Genomic DNA, 20,428 nt, shown 5'->3' on the forward strand with positions numbered 1-20,428 from the left:
TCAGGATATATATATATATATATATATATATATATATATATATATATATATATATATATATATATATATATATATATATATATATATATATATATATATATATATGTTGTACCTAGTAGCCAGAAAGTCGTACTCGGCCTACTATGCAAGGCCCGATTTGCCTAATAAGCCAAGTTTTCCTGAATTAATATATTTTCTCTAATTTTTTTCTTATGAAATGATAAAGCTACCCATTTCATTATGTATGAGGTCAATTTTTTTTATTGGAGTTAAAATTAACGTAGATATATGACCGAACCTAACCAACCCTACCTAACCTAACCTAACCTATCTTTATAGGTTAGGTTAGGTTAGGTAGCAGAAAAAGTTAGGTTAGGTTAGGTTAGGTAGGTTAGGTAGTCGAAAAACAATTAATTATACGACATATATATATATATATATATATATATATATATATATATATATATATATATATATGTGTATATCACGAAAATAAACACGTGATTAAGAATGTGACAATGTCAGACCACGGAGGAAAAATGAAACAGGAAATTTCCTTAAGTACTTTCGTATATTAAATACATCTTCAGAAGGTCAAGGTCACCTTCTGAACATGTATTTAATATACGAAAGTACTTAAATAAATTTCCTGTTTCATTTTTCCTCCGTGGTCTGACATTGTCATATATATATATATGTCGTACCTAGTAGCCAGAACGTACTTCTCAGCCTACTATGCAAGGCCCGATTTGCCTAATAAGCCAAGTTTTTATGAATTAATTGTTTTTCGACTACATAACCTACCTAACCTAACCTAACCTAACTTTTTCGGCTACCTAACCTAACCTAACCTATAAAGATAGGTTAGGTAGGGTTGGTTAGGTTCGATCATATATCTACGTTAATTTTAACTCCAATAAAAAAAATTGACCTCATACATAATGAAATGGGTAGCTTTATCATTTCATAAGAAAAAAATTAGAGAAAATATATTAATTCAGGAAAACGTGGCTTATTAGGCAAATCGGGCCTTGCATAGTAGGCTGAGAAGTGCGTTCTGGCTACTAGGTACGACATATATATATATATGTCGTACCTGTCGTACCTTTAATAATATATATATATATATTATTAAATATGACCGAAAAAGTAAGATTAATAATTCTAACACGAATTTTCTCAATCTTTCGTACATTACGCTTCACTGTTGGAGGTAAATCAAAAATTAATTCTCCAAAATTCATTTTTATTTCTAGTCTGACGCGACACGGGCGCGTTTCGTAAAACTTATTACATTTTCAAAGACTTTAGTTCACAAATACACAACTGAATAGAACTTACGTATCTCCGAGTTTATATCTACATTTGAGTGAGGTGGGAGGGGTGATGTGGCATTAACACAAGACAGAACAAGAGGGGATATTAATAGGGTATTAAAAGTATCAACACAAGACAGAACACAAACAATGGGTATTGAATAGAAGTGTTTGTAGAAAGCCTATTGGTCCATATTTCTTGATGCTTCTATATTGGAGCGGAGTCTTGAGGTGGGTAGAATATAGTTGTGCAATAATTGGCTGTTGATTGCTGGTGTTGACTTCTTGATGTGTAGTGCCTCGCAAACGTCAAGCCGCCTGCTATCGCTGTATCTATCGATGATTTCTGTGTTGTTTACTAGGATTTCTCTGGCGATGGTTTGGTTGTGGGAAGAGATTATATGTTCCTTAATGGAGCCCTGTTGCTTATGCATCGTTAAACGCCTAGAAAGAGATGTTGTTGTCTTGCCTATATACTGGGTTTTTTGGAGCTTACAGTCCCCACGTGGGCATTTGAAGGCATAGACGACGTTAGTCTCTTTTAAAGCGTTCTGTTTTGTGTCTGGAGAGTTTCTCATGAGTAGGCTGGCCGTTTTTCTGGTTTTATAGTAAATCGTCAGTTGTATCCTCTGATTTTTGTCTGTAGGGATAACGTTTCTATTAACAATATCCTTCAGGACCCTTTCCTCCGTTTTATGAGCTGTGGAAAAGAAGTTCCTGTAAAATAGTCTAATAGAGGGTATAGGTGTTGTGTTAGTTGTCTCTTCAGAGGTTGCATGGCTTTTCACTTTCCTTCTTATGATGTCTTCGACGAAACCATATTGGAGAAGCCGTTATTGACTAGGACCTGCCTTACCCTACAGAGTTCTTCGTCGACTTGCTTCCATTCTGAGCTGTGGCTGAGAGCACGGTCGACATATGCGTTAACAACACTCCTCTTGTACCTGCCGGGGCAGTCGCTGTTGGCATTTAGGCACATTCCTATGTTTGTTTCCTTAGTGTAGACTGCAGTGTGGAAACCTCCGCCCTTTTCCATGACTGTTACATCTAGAAAAGGCAGCTTACCATCCTTTTCCGTCTCGTAAGTGAAACGCAGCACGGAACTCTGCTCAAATGCCTCCTTCAGCTCCTGCAGATGTCTGACATCAGGTACCTGTGTAAAAATGTCGTCAACATACCTGCAGTATATGGCCGGTTTCAAGTTCATGTCGACTAAGACTTTTTGCTCGATGGTACCCATATAGAAGTTTGCAAACAGGACACCTAGGGGAGAACCCATGGCGACCCCATCTACTTGCTTATACATGTGCCCATCCGGGCTCAAGAAGGGTGCCTCTTTAGTACAAGCTTGGAGTAGTTTCCTCAGAACATTTTCTGGTATGTCAAGAGGAGTACAGGCTGGATCACGATACACTCTGTCGGCTATCATTCCGATTGTCTCGTCCACAGGTACGTTGGTAAACAGCGATTCTACGTCCAACGAGGCTCTTATCCCTGTGGCCCGTGTGCCCCGCAGTAAGTCAACAAATTCCTTTGGAGACTTCAGGCTGAAGGCGCAAGGAACATAAGGAGTCAGCAGGCCGTTGAGTCGCTTCGCCAGTCTGTACGTGGGTGTGGGTATCTGGCTAATGATTGGCCGAAGTGGGTTTCCAGGCTTGTGCGTCTTGACATTTCCATACGCATATCCAGGTTTATATTCCCCAATGATCTTTGGCAGGTGGAGTCCGGATTTCTTGGCGTTCACAGTTTCGATCAGTTTGTTGACCTTTGCTTTTAATTCGGCTGTAGTGTCCTTCGTTACCCTTTGGAACTTAGTTTGGTCAGAGAGTATGATGTTCATTTTCGCCAGATATTCGTCTTTTTTAAGAATGCATTCTATATATATATAGAATATATATATATATATATATACAGTGGTGTACTTGGCTTCTCGGTGTATGCACACTAAGTTTATTTTAGTTTTGGACTATGTACAGGAGTAAAGTATACCTGCTGGTTGGTTACTAAACTAATTTGGTGGCCTCAATAACCCTCCAGAAGTTGAAAGGCATTAAGCCCCACACCAAACTTCCCGTGTAAGAGTTTCTTCCCCAGTAATAATAAACAGCTGAGAATGTTTAGGTTGTTGTGTTACACAGAGACCAGTTGTCTATTTCTTGAGTGATTTCCTCGAATCTGTGACTAGTGTGTTCATGCGCCCTTAACTTGACATTCATATTTCCTGATGTTAATCTCTGTCTATATATGTATTGAGCTCGTCTTTGTATTGCATGACATACTGTGACATTTCTTGTGCCCTGTTTTTACTAGTTTCGTTGACGACATATATATATTTTTTTGCATAAAGTAGAGTGACAGAGCAGCTTTAAGCTGCTCTGTCACCCTGTTTTGCATTGCCCGTGATGAGATTCTGTCGTCCTTATCATTTCTTGTTGAGGTGTTTAAGAGTGCTTATTTATGGAGAAATATGTTGTTAATTGTAATCCTATCTGTTTAATTGTTGAGCTGTCTATTAATATCCTCCTTCCTTGAGTACCACGTGTGGCGCCTGTCCCGTGGTGTGTTCCCCTGTTCTCTAAGATGTCTGATCTTAGAGAACGGGGAAAAATGAGACGACTACATGAGTGTCATTGCGGAATTCCGAGCTTGTGGAGGCATGATAAAGATAATTTTGTCAGTACATTACGAATATTGCGAGATAAAAGCGACGTTGAAAATATGTCCATTTGTAAATAATAAAAATGTGCCAATTCTTGTCACTAAGTTCCCGCAGTCTGTAAAATTAATTTGTAGACGTCGAGGCTCTCATTTCAGAGGTACAGTGCGATGTAGCATGTATTGTATAAGTTTAAGAAAGATGCAAATTACTTTCTTGGAGCAACATGAGCTTAGCACAACTTCTTATTCTTCGGCAATGCATATCTGGTCGTCCCTCTAAGGAGAGGCAAAACACTAGTGTCTTCATTCACTGAACGACAAATGACTATCCAAGTAAAGAGAACTATTTCCATTTTCCGACTTGTGCGAAAAACCACACACAATGCACAAATGATAACAATAACAAATACGAAACCTAAAAAAATCAGAGCAGGAAAAAGCAAGAAGACGAAAGAGGGGACGACCCATTGTGCAATATGAATGATCACCAATATAAATAATTGTGAGACAAGCTAAGTGAAGCATTTACTAAAATCTATGCGAAATTTCTTTAGCCTTCCTCGCGGTGATCCACAGTGGCAATAATCCACCTTCCCGCCAGCCTTTAGGGCTTCGGGTTATGCACAGCCAATCAGATCGTTCTACCAGCCTTCTTGCCCTCCTCTTCAGCATATAACGACCTGGTAAAGGAAATCTTACCGAATTAACTTGAAACTTTAAAAACACACGACCCTGACTTTTTTTTTTTTACTTTCCATCAAGAAGGAATGATGGGAGGGTTCCCTTGCAGCCCCAACAAGTGTCTCGCTACGGCACTAACACAATGTAAGATCACTTGTTTCACTAAAGTGATAGCTGCCCATGTAGGGGATTTTCAATTTGTGACCCCTATTTCAGCAACATGCATGCATTTCAAACTGAACATTTTTTTTATATTGCGAAAAATTGTTTTTATTGATAATCAGAAAATTGAATACAACTTGAAAATTAAAGCTTAATAAAAAGTTCAAAGCATGACTACTAAAGGTAGGTAGTGTTTAACACATTCACTCAAAAAAATAATTATTTTCCTGCGTCTTTTTAGACAGTTGATTGTGTAAAATAAGGCACCATTTAGTAAATTTGACTTAGAAAAGTCATGGAGGGTTGCTAAAGTGTTGCCAGCCTTAAAAAAGGAAGACTGATCTCTATCTTCTTAGTTCCAGCTGTCGTGATGTTGCTGGAAGTAATAATGGACCTAAACATCCTATTAAGAAGCATAATTATATGTCTAACAGCAAGAGGTTGTTCCCTCTTTACTAATTTTATTTCGTTTTATACCAATGTTTTGGAAAATGTCGATAGCAAGACTTTTCCTGTTAAAGACCTTAGTCTGTATCCGTTTAATACATGTACACACCTCACCCTACACATGTCTTACACCTGCACCGACCTCACAGCAATTAGGCTATCCCATACGAAGCAGCTCCTAGTTAAACTGTAACCATACGCACAAAAGGACCCCATCCATCCACAGATCTCCAGCATCAGCTATTGGTACTGGCAATGACTCCAAGGAGCCTCCACTTACGGGCTATTCATGTCTATGCCACCTTTTGGGTGACTTAATCTTAATCAGTCACGCCATCAGAGAGGCGTGACGTTAAGATCCCAGCCTACAGAGGACAAATCACCACTAGTTATCACAATAGTGCAACTATTGCAGTCCTTAGCTGTTCGCCCCTGACTGACAGGTTCTTGCTTGCAACACTTGAGAAAAATATAGCCTTGTTCCTGCCTGAAGTCAACCCTACCCGACCTCAAACCCCAGCCTTTGAAATAAAAAATAACATAACACCTGCTTTTTATTTCTTGCCTGCTGGCCTAGTGAAGAACATCGTCACTTGAGACGCGCTAAAGTGGGGTCATCAAGAAACGTTTCTCTTGTATTAGTTGCCTGAGCAATCCACGTTTCTTAAGTGGACAAATAATGTTGCAAGAGATTAGGAAAGAAGAGGAAGGTGACGAAGCGTCATAGTAATTGATGGAAAATCCCTCCAAATTACGAATTTGTTCGTTTAAAGCTGACAGAAGAGTGGCTTGGAACTTTTAAAGCATACGAGAGTCTACTGTAGTGCCCAGTGTGCCTATGGTATAGGTTGGTCTGGCTCCCTACGTGGTTAGGGTCTGCTGGACCAGACTAAAGGAATAGAGAACACATCTTTCCCATGACTGTCGCGGCATTTAGTAAAACTGCAGCTGTCTGCGGCACGAAAGAGGAGCTTCTTTACACGGTTTGTTCTAAAAGCCCACTTCTAGAACCGCACTTTGAACAGCACCTACGTTACCAGCACTTTGAGCACGTCATCGTTTGGACTTTCTTTTATATTATTTATTTTTATTACTTAGTGTATTTTTTTAAAAGGGTGTCTCCATAGATTTTTTGTTTGTTTACACATCAGGGTACAGGAACACATGATTGCTGACTCCTGTTAACAGGCTTAGAGCTTTCCCTTCCCATATCTCATGGTAAGACTTACCCACTAGTTTCCCCTGGAACACGACCCTCCAACAGGTTACCAACCTATGTATTTAAGTCTGTAGGTTAGCTTAGCATTTTTAAATCACTACAACTATCTTCTGCGGTTGAGCGTTCAATAAATCCCTGAACTATATGTTTAACAGATCTCTCACCCTGTCCATGGAGGACGAAGAAAATGTATATATGCTGGTTAGCATTGTAAATGTGTGGGCACGTCTGTGGCAGAAAATAATAATAATAAAAACAGGTACCCAGTTACTGCTGAGTGAACAGAGGCGAATAGGTTATGTCTGACGGCTAGCCAAAACTTCCCTGACCAGTCTCGAACCTTGACAAACCGGTCACCAGTCCAGTCGCTGATTTGCAAGCAAGCATTTTTTTTTTCTTATTTTCTCCCCGAACACAAAATCCTATTATGATATAGTTAGGCAACCAGTCAGATCCGTTTTCTTTGCCAGCAGAGACTATGTTGTTTGTAATCCTAGCAATGATATTCGATGCTTCGTAACAAACACATCAACAAATATCATCATCGCGGAGCATCGTACATCGACAGAGAAGCCAACAGGGTATTTCCCCAGATCTAAGACGTCGTACAGCGCCGCCTGCGGAAGGGAAGGACATTCCAGGACTATCACGACCAGTTGTGGCTGCGTAAATAAGACTCCATCACCTTACCTCATCAGTTTCTCTCAGGATCCCAAGGAAAAAGGAGGTCTGCTTCCATGGAGGAAAATATTATTGTACTTCATAAGTATTATTGTTATAAGTATTGTCTTCATAAGTATTATTATTATTATTGTACTTCATTACTCTACCGTTGGCCCCAGTCATAGGTAAGCACTGACGTAACCTGTTGCAGAATCTGCACTCTATGACCTAAACGGCTGAAGGCTGTAAAACAGGCACACTCTGTTACAGGCCCTAACCTGAAGAAAGCACTGTTGTAATCCTCTGGAGAACATAGATAGCTGTAGGGTATCCTGTTGACTTTAAACTGATGGACACCTGATGTAGGCCACATACTAGAGGGCGGTCTGTTGTAAGCTGTAAGCTCAAATACGAACTGCTGTAGGCCTTACACTGAAGAAAGTCCTACTTAAACTTAAGTCTTACAGATAAGCAGGACTCAGACAGAGACTAGTACTATATAGCTGGATGTTCATGATGATAAGGGTAATCTTGCTTGTTATCTTAGTGGTCATGAATGATTCAAGGATGCTACAATAACTCGCGATTTTGTCTGGATCATCAACATTTTGCTCTCGTCCTCAGGTTAAAATAATTTGGAGGTTTAAAGTGATCTACGTCCTCTGCTTAGCACATGTAAAGCTGTGTGCAATAATTTGCAATGTTGGCTATGTAAATGTTGCACAGCAATGGTCAGGTCTCACTCTCCTGTTGGGCACTTGAATCTACTGTGAGCTCACAGGAGGAATGACTGTTAGTGAAAACCTGTAAAGTTCCCTTCCTTAAGCAGTTTTCAAGGAATCACAGAAAATTTCCTTCAACACCATGTCGCTTAGCCTGTAAATCAAGCCTTTGTGTCAAAGTCTAAGAAATGCTCGAACTGTGTCCAAGAAAATGACACTTGAGTCCTGTTGACCAGATCACACACTAGAAGGTGAAGGGACTACGACGCTTCGGTCCGTCCTGGACCATTCTCAAGTCTCAATCGACTTCAGAATGGTCCAGGACGAACCGAAACGTCGTCGTCCCTTCACCTTCTGGTGTGTGGTCTGGTCAACAATCTTCAGCCACGTTATTGTGACTCATCGCCTGCACCTGAGTCCTCTCTACGTTCAAGACAAGGGTCCAGTTTATTTTCACCTGTAGTAACAGCTAGGTCTTATGGTCCTCTAACAAAATATGTTTGTTAGTATATATTCTATTGAAAGTTTTTTTTGTCTCTATACAAGAAATATTTCTAAGTGCTTACCACTTGATTAATTTTGGGCTTAAGGCCTATTAATGGTGGGAGGGGTATTAAGGCCGCCACAGTAGATTATATTGACCAACCAGGAAGTATACTTTCATACTAAGTATAGTCCAGGAGTAGAGTAAACTCCCAGCTTATATACGCCGAGAAATTTGGTAAGACATTCAATGTATATACGTGTAAATTTGTATTATCTACTTTAAACAATTATTATTATTATTATTATTATTATTATTATTAGTATTAGTATTAGTATTAGTATTAGTATTAGTATTAGTATTAGTATTATTAGTAGTAGTATTATTAGTATTATTATTATTCCTTCTGTTGCTATTATTCTAAACATAATATATTTTTAGTAAAACATAATATTATGTTTCAATTTGCTGTCCTCTACTGCAGGTGGGAAAAACATTCACCGAGGGCTGACGAGCAGGAAGTATCTGGCTTTGACCCCTTGCCAGCACAGCCGGTCCGAGGTGTGGGAGACGAGCCGGAGCGATGAGGGTGTCATGTGTGGTGTGGTGTGTGGTGGTGGTGTTGGCTCTGTGGTGCAGCGTCCTCGTCAGCTCACTACCCAACCCTGGTCTGTAATCACATTGATCAAGTAGTTTTGTCTTGTTAATTATTATACAGTTCTCTAAGGGGGTACACTTTCCCCTGGTGTGTTTCCTCGTGTTTATATGTTAAAAGGTTGCGCGTGTTTTGTTTTCCATCTTAGACGTGGGCCTTTATTTATACAATGCTAACTAGAATATATACATTTTCTTCTGCCCTCTATTGACATGATTATTGAGCACTCAACGATAGGAGGTGACTAAAGATCTTTAACAGTGCTAACCAGCATATGTACAATCTCATCTGTTCTACTTAGTCAGGGTTCTAATACATATTGTGCAGTGGGTTATTGGGTACCTAACCAAACAATGTGATGGGAGTGTTTGCACAATGGCAAATTGCAACTCTAACCACCATATATATATATATATATATATATATATATATATATATATATATATATATATATATATATATATATATATATATATATATATATATATATATATATATATATATATATATATATATATATATATATATATATATATATATATATATATATAAATTCGTATCTTGGAATATATCCACACTAGAGCAACCTTGGAACATATACATACTGGAACAAACTTGGAACATACACACACCAGCCAGAGCTCCAGGGTACCGGTACCCCACTTTAAGATCCCCCGTGCTAATATAACTAATGTTTTTTGGTCCAATTGTCTGTGACTCTAGAACAACATCAGTTTGAACAAGAGGCAGATTTTTTGGGGGGCAGGATAAGATCAATTAGTTTGTTGGCACGAGTTACCTGTAAATTGACATGCAGTATAAGCATGAACCTCACCGACTCTAATCACCGGTAAACTTTTCCAATAACGAGTGTTTTGATTGTCAGTAAGGACGGCAGTAACGAGGGCATGTCGTTGGTTACAGAAGGTGACGGGGGGGAGCTCCCTGCAAGAAGGGTGACCAGAAAGGCGCAATTAGTGTACATATCTGTCGCCGGCGGCCAGAACGCCAAGCGGCCTCATACGGTAAGACAGTCTCTGTTAAGAACTTAAAATTCCATTAACGTTTATATATTGGCATCATTAATATACACATGATCTTACACACACATTACTTACATCAGGAAATGAGTACGAGATGTTAGGAACTAAATATATATATATATATATATATATATATATATATATATATATATATATATATATATATATATATATATATATATATATATATATATATATATATATATTTGACCTCTTCAACAGGGAGCGCTACTCAGAAGACCAGGAAATAGACGAAGACCCAAAATATGGTTTGGCAGACGCCTGGTCCACGGTTAGATTTTGATATGCCGGGATTCTCGCCCACTATCACTACCCCCACTAGCTGAGGACCTGATCTCCACCACCTGGGAACCTGGTTCACTACCACCAGCTGGGGACCTGGTCCACTACCTCCACCAGCTGGGGACCTGGTCCACTACTTCCACCAGCTGGGGGACCTGGTCCACTACCTCCACCAGCTGGGGGACCTGGTCCACTAATTCCCACCATCAGCTGAGGACCAACCACCACTTCCAGACATAAAATCTAATTTAATATTGTTTACATTTCTTTTAATCTCAGTTTTTATTTTCCAGCATTGCAAACATTTAGCAAAAATATTATACACAATGGTGTTACGAAGCTTTGAGGCTCTGAAACTTTTACATATCATGTAGTTAGTACGAAACATATATGTACTTTTACCAAATATATGTAACCTTATTATTGTTAGTATATTTTGTATAATCCTACGTAATGAAAGATGAAAAGTATTATACAAATAATAATAATAGAAAGGTCTTAAACAAATAGATCTTTCTACTACGGTTACTGACCGTCGAGTTGATTCTCTCAAGCTATCTCTCTTAATGGAAAGGAAGTGAACCAGTACTATGTCTGACTGATGTTCTAGATGCACTGCTGTATCAAAACCAATGTCAACACTTCATCCTTGTGGGAGATATGAACCAATAAAAAGTGCCACGAGCATTTGACGATTCCCTGGCTGTCTGCGTTCTAACGAAACGTGTAAATGTTTCGTTCCCACATTATCAGGTTCCTCAGTTGACCTTCTCGTCAACTGAGGGTCCTGATAATGTCTCGTCTAGAACCTTGACAAATCGGTCACTATATCCAAGAAAGAGTTTTTCTTTTTTCCCTAACACAAAATCCTATTATGATATAGTTTGTCAACCATTCAAAGCCGTTTTCATTGCCAGGAGGGACTACATTGTTTGTAATACTGGCACTGGTAGAAAATAATAATTTTAATAATAATGATATTCGATGCTTCGTAACAAAAATATCAACAAATATCATCATCACAGTGCATCGTACATCCACAGAGAAGTCAACAGGGTATTTCCCCAGATCCCACACGTCGTACAGCTCCGCCTACGGAAGCGGCGGACATTCCAGGACTATTACGACCAGTTGTGGCTGCATAAATAAGACTCCATCACCTTACCTCATCAGTCTCTCTCAAGATCCCAGCGAAAAAGGAGGTCGGCTTCAACGGAGGAAAGCATTATTATAATTCAATAGTGAGGTATACTCTACCGTCCGCCCCAAACATAGGTAAGCACTGACGTAACCTTTTGCAGAATCTGCACTGTATGACCTAACGGCTGAAGGCTGTAAAACAGGCACACTCTGTTACAGGCCCTAACCTGAAGAGAGCACTGTTGTAATTCTCTGGAGAACATATATGGCTGTAGGGTATCGTGTTGACTTTAAACTGATGGACACCTGATGTAGGCCACATACTACAAGGCGGTCTGTTGTAAGCCATAAGTTCAAATATGAACTACTGTAGGCCTTAAACTGAAGAAAGCACCACTGAACAGATGAGCAGGATTCAGGCAGAGACTAGCATTCTATAGTGCACTAGTAGTACAATAGTATTAGTACACTATAGTATTACATAGCTGGATGTGCATGAGGTTAAGGGTAATCTTGCTTGTTATCTTAGTGGTGAAGAATGACTCAAGGATGCTGCAATAACTCGGTTTTTTTTCTGGGTCCTCAAAAACTTGCTCTTGTCCTCGGGATAAAATAATTTGAAGGTTTTCATTAATGTGTTCTACATCTTCTGACTACCGCCTGTAAAGCCGTGTGTAATCATTTGCAATGTTAGCGATGTAAATGTTGCACAGCAATGGTCAGGTCTCACTCTCCTGTTGCCCACTTAAATCTACGATGAGCTCACATGAGGAATGACTGTTAGTGAAAACATGTCAAGTTCGCTTCCTTAAGCAGTTTTCAAGGAATCACAGAAAATTTTCATCAACACCAAGTCGCTTAGCCTGTAAATCAAGTGTTTGTGGCAAAGCCTAAGAAATGTTCGAACTGTGTCATTGGAAATGACACTTCAGTCCTCTCTACGTTTAAGATAATTGTTCAGTTTATTTTCACCTGTAGTAACAGGTGTAATTGGCTTCTATTACATCTAAAAAAAAAAAAAAAAGGTTTAGTATACATTCTATTAAGAGATTTTTTTTGTCTATACAAGATATATTTCTAAGTACTTACCAACTGATTAATTTTGGGCTTAAAGCCTATTAACGGCAGACGGGGTATTGATACCGCCACAGTAGATTATATTGACCAACAGCAAATATACTTTAGTGCTGAGAATTGTCTAGAACTACATTAAACTCCCAGCATATATACACCGAGAAGCTTGGTAAGACATTCAGGGTATATATACGTGACTATTTGTATTGTCTATCTTATACAACTATTATTATTATTACTATTATTATTATTATTATTATTATTATTATTATTATTATTATTATTACTATTATTATTATTATTATTATTATTATTATTATTATTATTATTATTATTATTATTATTATTATCATTATTATTATTATTATTATTATTATTATTATTATTATTATTATTATTATTCCTTCTTTTACTATTATTCTAGACAATATATTTTTTAGTAAAATACAATATTAGGAGTTTTAATTTGCTGTCCTCTACTGCAGGAGGGAAGAACATTTACCGAGGGCTGACGAGCAGACCGTATCCGGCCTTGACCCCTTGCCAGCACAGCCGGTCCGAGGTGTGGGAGACGAGCCGGAGGGATGAGGGTGTCATGTGTGGTGTGGTGTGTGGTGGTGGTGTTGGCTCTGTGGTGCAGCGTCCTCGTCAGCTCACTACCCAACCCTGGTCTGTAGTCACACTGATCAAGAAGTTTTGTCCTGCTAATTATTATACAGTTCTCTAACGGGGGTACACTTTTCCCTGGTGTGTTTCCTCGTGTTTATATTTACATACAAGAGTTTTATATTTTTGTATAGCCACAAGCACGCATGGCGTTTCGGGCAGGTCCTTAATCCTAATTTCTCTGGAATACAACCCCCGCCGAATCGTTTAACAACCAGGTACCCATTCACTGCTGGGTGAACAGAGGCTACAGTTAAGGATTGGCGCCCGGTCAATCCTCCTCGGCCAGGATTCGAACCCAAGCCATAGCGCTCGAGAAACGCCAAGCGAGTGTCTTACCACTGAGCCACGGGGAGGTTGCATGTGTTTTGTTTTACACCCAAGACGTGGCCTTTATGTATATATATATATATATATATATATATATATATATATATATATATATATATATATATATATATATATATATATATATATATATGTCGTACCTAGTAGCCAGAACGCACTTCTCAGCCTACTATGCAAGGCCCGATTTGCCTAATAAGCCAAGTTTTCATGAATTAATTGTTTTTCGACTACCTAACCTACCTAACCTAACCTAACCTAACTTTTTCGGCTACCTAACCTAACCTAACATATTAAGATAGGTTAGGTTAGGTTAGGTAGGGTTGGTTAGGTTCTGTCATATATCTACGTTAATTTTAACTCCAATAAAAAAAATTGACCTCATACATAATGAAATGGGTAGCTTTATCATTTCATAAGAAAAAAAATAGAGAAAATATATTAATTCATGAAAACCTGGCTTATTAGGCAAATCGGGCCTTGCATAGTAGGCTGAGAAGTGAGTTCTGGCTACTAGGTACGACATATATATATATATATATATATATATATATATATATATATATATATATATATATATATATATATATATATATATATATATATTCGTCTCATCTCGGAATATATATATATACACACTAGAGTAACCTTGGAACATATACACACTAGAGAAACCTTGGAACATATACATACTAGAGCAACCTTGGAACATATACACACTAGAGCAGGCATGGAACATACACACACACCAGTCAGAGTTCCAGGGTACCGGTACCCCACTTTAAGATCCCCCGTGCTAATATAACAAATGTTTTTTTAGTCCAATTGTCTGTGACTTTAGAACAACATCAGTTTGGACAAGAGGTAGATTTTTTTTTGGGGGGGAGGGGGGGCATGATAATATCAATTAATTCTTTCGCACGAGTTACTTGTAAATTGACATGCAGTATAAGCATGAACCTTGCCGGCTCTAATCACCGGTAAACTTGCCCAATAACGAGTGTTTTGACTGTCATTAAGGACGGCTGTAACACGCGCATGTCGTTGGTTACAGAAGGTGGCGGCCGGGAACTCCCTGCAGGAAGGGTGACCAGAAAGACAAGACGTTTCAGAGATGTCGCCGGAGGCTGGGATGCCAAGCAATCTCATACGGTAAGAAAGTCTTTCTCTCAAGGTCTCCCGTGGTTGATATTAATTCTATTTTAAATTTCGTCATTAAATAATAAAAATAATTATGATAAAAAATTGATAAACTTCCAAAAACGTTATTGACATCAATAATACATTTATGATCTTACAGACACATTACTTACTTATAAACATTGATCAGGAAGTGAATGTAATTGAGTGCAAGATGTTATGAACTAAAAGTATATATATTTGACCTCCTCAACAGGGAGTGCTACTCAGAAGACCAGGAAAACAATCAAGACCCAAAATACGGTTTGGTGGCCTCCCGATCTCTTAAAAATAACGTTGGTTTTCGCTCGTTTGCGCGCTATGGCCAATAATTGACGTAATTTTAAATGAAATCCGCTCACGAAAGTGACGTTCTGTCCCGTTTTCTCTTTGAGTCCTCTGGCTTACTCAGAAATGTTAGGAGAGGAAACTTTCAATTCACATTTTTCATGACGTTTTGAAACTTAAGGAGAATTTCCTGCCCACCTAACCTACCAGAGGACCCTTAACTTACTGTTTTGGAAAAATTCAAATTCAAAATTTATTTTCATTTTTTTTTCATTTTCAAATTACGTCCATTTTCAGCCATAAGGTCAAACGGACAAATTCTGCCGTAATTTGTAAGACGACAGGCAAAACGCCGGTTCCACTGTTAGATTTTGATATGCCGTCATTCTCGTCCAATAACCCTACCAGCCGGGGACCTGGTCCACGACCTACACCATATCCCCCCCCCCGCCGTCAGCTGACGACCAACAGACATGACATCTATTTCAATATTTTTGGTCAGTTCTTTTAATTTCAGTTTTTAATTTCAGTTTGTATTTTTAGTTTTTATTCTTCTGCAGTGCAAATATTTAGCAGAAATGTTATGTATGAAGGTGTTACGAAGGTTTGAGCCTGTAAAACTTTTACATGTCATTTAGACAATACGAAATATATTTGTATTTTTACCAAATATATGTAAGTTTATCATTGTTAGTAATTTTTTTATAATCCTACGTAATGAAAGAGGAAAAATTTTATAATAATAATAATAATAATAATAATAATAATAATAATAATTATAATAATAATGATAATAATAATAATAATTATAATAATAGAAAGGTCTTAAACGAATTGATCTTTCTACTACTGTTAATGACCCTCGAGTTGATTCTCTCAAGCTATCCCTCTTAATGGCAAGGAAGTGAACCAGTACTATGTCTGACTGATGTTCTAGATGCACTGCTGGATCAAAACCAATGTCAACACTTCATCCTTGTGGGAGATATGAACCAACACAAAGTGGCACGAGCATTTGACGATTCCCTGGCTGTCTGCGTTCTAACGAAACGTGTAAACGTTTCCTTTTCACATTATCAGGTCCATCAGTTGACCTTGTGTTGACTGGTCTGGCAGAACACCTTATCACACGTCGTTCTCAGGGCTAAGCTGGGTCTTTGGATCATCAGAACACCAGCTTTAACACTGCAGCATCACCCACATGGTTCTGGGATCAAGGAAACTGGCAGAGCCTATGCGACTCTAGAGAACGATCAGCAGTCAAAATGTGTTGAATAGTTTTGCGTATTTCGGGGTGACATGAGGGTTGATATTGATCTGTCCATTCAAAGGGAACATATATTTGGTTGTCACATAAAACACCTCCGGTTTGGTAATTTAGTTACGGAGAGAGGAACTTGTACAGAAGATAAATGGGGGTTGTTAACCTTCTGTGAACTTTGTCGTATATACAATGACCCGCCACATTTCTCCTGTTCTGGGTATGCACAGCACAGAAGAGATGCCAACTGCTGTACCTGTATGCACGGCAGTGGATCAAGTATATTAAGCTAGTATCCACTGAACAGAAGTACTTGTAGGTCCCATAATTTAGAACGTTTGTGGATGTCTACCCAGCAGATATCAATTATGTTTGGCTTATAGCTGACCACCGGATGAGTTGAAGACGCGTATTCTGCATGTGGCAGCTCTGAACTGTGGCGTGTTTTTCTTTGGGCAATGTTCACTCAGCTACCAGTCACTCGTACTGGTCGAGGCAAGTTGGGTGCCACTGGTCTCTGTGGTATGCCGGCGGGAGGACTCATTCTTGCCGACAACTGGAAAAGTTCAGTTAGTAAAGACATTTTTAGTGATGTGCAGAAGATTTTCTTCACCTTTGAGCCTCTTAAGCTTACACACACCAGTGTTCTATGTCAAACTAAATGAAATGCTCCCAAAGCGATATGAAAAAACGTGAAAGCATTCCAAATGAAACCATGACAGTCATTATTCGAATCCTAAAAACTGCCTAAACATCTAATCTACGAGAGAAGTTATCTCTCTCCCGTTAAAGACCTGAATGCAAAGCTTGCAACTAAGATAGCCAGAGATCCCCATTACAATGATATTGCCAAGAAAAAACTGAGTGTTCTTTGTTACTTACAGGAGAAGACAGGAGAAACAAAAAAAATGGCATCATAGATCAGTCTGCTACCTCGAAGAACTTCCTCTGTTTGAGCAAGCCCGTGAGCTCATGCCTGTAGAGAGGTTACCTCTCTGGATAAACGACCCATGCAGGAATATCATCAATGACATGACAGCGAAAACGTCCAACATGATGTTTCCACAAGAAATGAGGCAGAAGTATCTCGATGAAATTTATAAACAGGCCGGAGATGAATTAGATCAAATCTACACTGATGGGTCATCAAACCGTCTCAATGGCAGGGCTGGTGCAGCATACACTGTAATTAGGAATAATACCTTTCAACGTGGAAATTAAGATAAAGCACGTATTGAGAACTATGCCTCTTCCACGCAAGCAGAGCTAACTGTCATTATTATGGTGTTAATATTCCTTGAACGAACCACTATCGATGCAGTGATCTGCACTGATTCAAAAGCAGTACTACAAAGCCTAAGGAAAAATCGGGCTGAAAATGTTGCGATAGTCGCTGAAATCAAGAGAGCTATGAGAGTACTTATCAATCATGGGAAAGTCGTCAAGTTTCTGTGGATCCCCTCCCATGTTGGAATGTGTGGAAATAAACGAGCATATGTGCTGGCTGCTGAAGGAGACAATATTGAATACTTCATACCCATGACTCTCCTACAAATTAGAGGTATTATCAGGCAACATGACCGTAATAAGGTAACTGAGGAAAGGAGGATAGAAGCACAAATCAGTGAATCTGTACGCTAGTACAACATGATTGCAGCTGGCAATCCCAATCATTGTGGCCAATCAAGTGATAGCAAGAATTCGTCTTGGATACAAATATCCATGGAGATTCGGAATAGAAACAACAGTTGAGCAGCAGAGTTGTAGAATCTGTGGTGAGAGTGACGGACACCACCATGACCACTAGCTAAGAGAATGTGAACGTCCGAGAGACATTAGAAATATGTGTAGAATTATAAACCCCACATTGTTAGAGTTAGGAAAATACCATTTGTCATATATAGATACTGTTCTTAAAAGATTCCCCCATTTTGCACCCGCAAGATAACGTAAGATATTAAAGGATGACAAATGTTAATCTTCTTATTTGAGAAGCTGTTCACTTGAGACAGTTAAGCAAGTACCAGCTGTGTCTGGGTACAAGTGACAGTATGAACAACCCAGCGGGCTTTCTTCCTATTGAGGAGTGTTGTACATGCTGCTATGACGGTGTGTCCACTCACAGGATGAGTGGCGCTGCTCAGTAAACTCGCTCCCCGGGACAAATTTTAAAATTTAAATGCTCCAGAAATATCCAAGGCTGTGACATATATCCTCTCGGTAGTTTCTTCCCAGTAACAGTAAGCAAACAACTGAAAATGTCTAGGTTTCTGTGTTACTCTGAGAGCAGTTGTCTATTTCTTGAGTGATTTCCTCGAATCTGTGACTAGTGTGTTCGTGCGCCTTTAACTTGACAATTGTAATTCTTAGTGTTAATCTCTGTCTATATATGTATTGTGCTCGACTTCGTATTGTATCATATACTGTGTCATTTCTTGTACCCTGTTCTTACTAATTCCGTTGACGACATATATTTTATATATATAAAGTAGAGTGACACTCTACTTTAGTGTCTGTCGCTCTGTTTTGCATTGTTCGTGATAAGATTCTGTCGTCTTTATCATTTCTTGTTGAGGTGTTCAGGAGTGCTTATTTATGAGAAATAAGTTATTTGTAATTCTATCTATTAAATTATTGAGCTGTCTAATAATATTCTCCTCTCGTGAGTACCACGTATGGAGCCTGTCCCGTGGTGTGTTCCCCTGTTCTCTAAAATATCTGATCTTAGAGAACAAAAACAAAATGAGACGACTACATGAGTGTCATTGCGGAATTCTGAGCTTGTGGAGGCATGATTAAGATAATTTTGTCAGTACATTACGAATATTGCGAGATAAAAGCGACGTTGAAAATATGTCAGTCTGTAAATGAAAATAAAAATGTATCTATTCTTGTCACTAAGTTCTCGCAGCCTGTAAAACTAATTTTCAGACGCCGAGGCATTTCAGAGTTACAGTGCGATATAGCATGTATTGTACAAGTGCAGGAGATGAGTCACAATAACGTGGCTGAAGTATGTTGACCAATCCACACACTAGAAAATGAAAGGACGACGACGTTTCGGTCCGTCCTGGACCATTCTCGTGTCGATTGTGTCATCCACAATCGACTTGAGAATGGTCCAAGACGGTCCGAAACGTCGTCGTCCCTTCATTCCCTTGGAATTAAGTTTAAGTATATATAACTACGGGCGGGTAAAGGACTAAGTAGAGCCAATACGCGTCCCGTGTTACATTTGTAAATGCACATGAATGACACTATGTAATAGACACATTGAACACAAATCTCTCACCGTGTCCGTGGAGGACAGAAGAAAATGGATATATGCTGGTTAGCATTGTAAATGTGTGGCCACGTCTGTGGTAGAAAATAATAATAATAATAATAAACAGGGACCCAGTTAAGGACTAACGCCTAGCCAAAACTTCCCTGACCAGTCTCGAACCTTGACAATTCGCTCACCAGTCCAGACGCTGATTTCCATGAGAGCGTTTTTTTTTTATCTTTGTCCAAGGCAAAAATTATTATATAGTTTCCCAACCATTCACAACCGTTTTTCTTTGCCAGCAGGGACTACGTTGCTTGTAATCCTGGCAGTGATATTCGATGCTTCGTAACAAACATATCAACAAATATCATCATCGCGGAGCAACGTACAAGGATATGAAAGCCAAGCGGGTATTTACCCACAATCATCACGTCGTACAGCGCCGCTTGCGGAATATTAGTTGTGGCTGCGGAAAAAAGCCTCCATCTCCTTACCTCTTCAGTCTATCTCAAGATCCCAAGAAAAAAAGAGGTCCGCTTCAACCGAGGAAAGCATTGTTGTACTTCATAACTGAGGTATACTCTACCGTTGACTGTAGTCATAGGTAAGCACTGACGAAACCTGTTGCAGTATCCGCACTCTATGACCTAAACGGCTGAAGGCTGTAAAACAGGCACACTCTATTACAGGCCCTAACCTGAAGAGAGCACTGTTGTAATTCTCTGGAGAACATATATGGCTGTAGGGTATCGTGTTGACTTTAAACTGATGGACACCTGATGTAGGCCACATACTAGGGGGCGGTCTGTTGCAAGCCACAAGCTCATACACGAACTGCTGTAGGCCTTAAACTG

At 39.1% G+C, this 20,428-nt stretch overlaps 3 long non-coding RNA genes across 3 annotated transcripts in view; all 3 read left to right on the top strand.

Moving 5' to 3' along the window:
- The first annotated feature begins 7,304 nt into the window (after nucleotides 1-7,304).
- Nucleotides 7,305-10,768, top strand: LOC138360795 (uncharacterized). Its single transcript, XR_011226659.1, has 4 exons — nucleotides 7,305-7,331; nucleotides 8,837-9,020; nucleotides 9,932-10,032; nucleotides 10,273-10,768. It is a non-coding gene; the product is annotated as an uncharacterized lncRNA (long non-coding RNA).
- Nucleotides 10,769-11,496: 728 nt separating this feature from the next.
- LOC138360797 (uncharacterized) lies at nucleotides 11,497-15,284 on the top strand. Its single transcript, XR_011226660.1, has 4 exons — nucleotides 11,497-11,628; nucleotides 13,053-13,236; nucleotides 14,633-14,730; nucleotides 14,975-15,284. It is a non-coding gene; the product is annotated as an uncharacterized lncRNA (long non-coding RNA).
- A 4,813-nt stretch (nucleotides 15,285-20,097) lies between these two features.
- LOC138360803 (uncharacterized) overlaps nucleotides 20,098-20,428 on the top strand; it is an 11,418-nt gene continuing 11,087 nt past the window's right edge. The window contains exon 1 of the long non-coding RNA XR_011226666.1: nucleotides 20,098-20,178. This is a non-coding gene — a long non-coding RNA (uncharacterized lncRNA). The remainder of the gene's footprint in view (nucleotides 20,179-20,428) is intronic.

Source organism: Procambarus clarkii, unplaced genomic scaffold (assembly GCF_040958095.1).
Source record: "Procambarus clarkii isolate CNS0578487 unplaced genomic scaffold, FALCON_Pclarkii_2.0 HiC_scaffold_118, whole genome shotgun sequence".
In the NCBI taxonomy this organism is placed as follows: domain Eukaryota; kingdom Metazoa; phylum Arthropoda; class Malacostraca; order Decapoda; family Cambaridae; genus Procambarus; species Procambarus clarkii.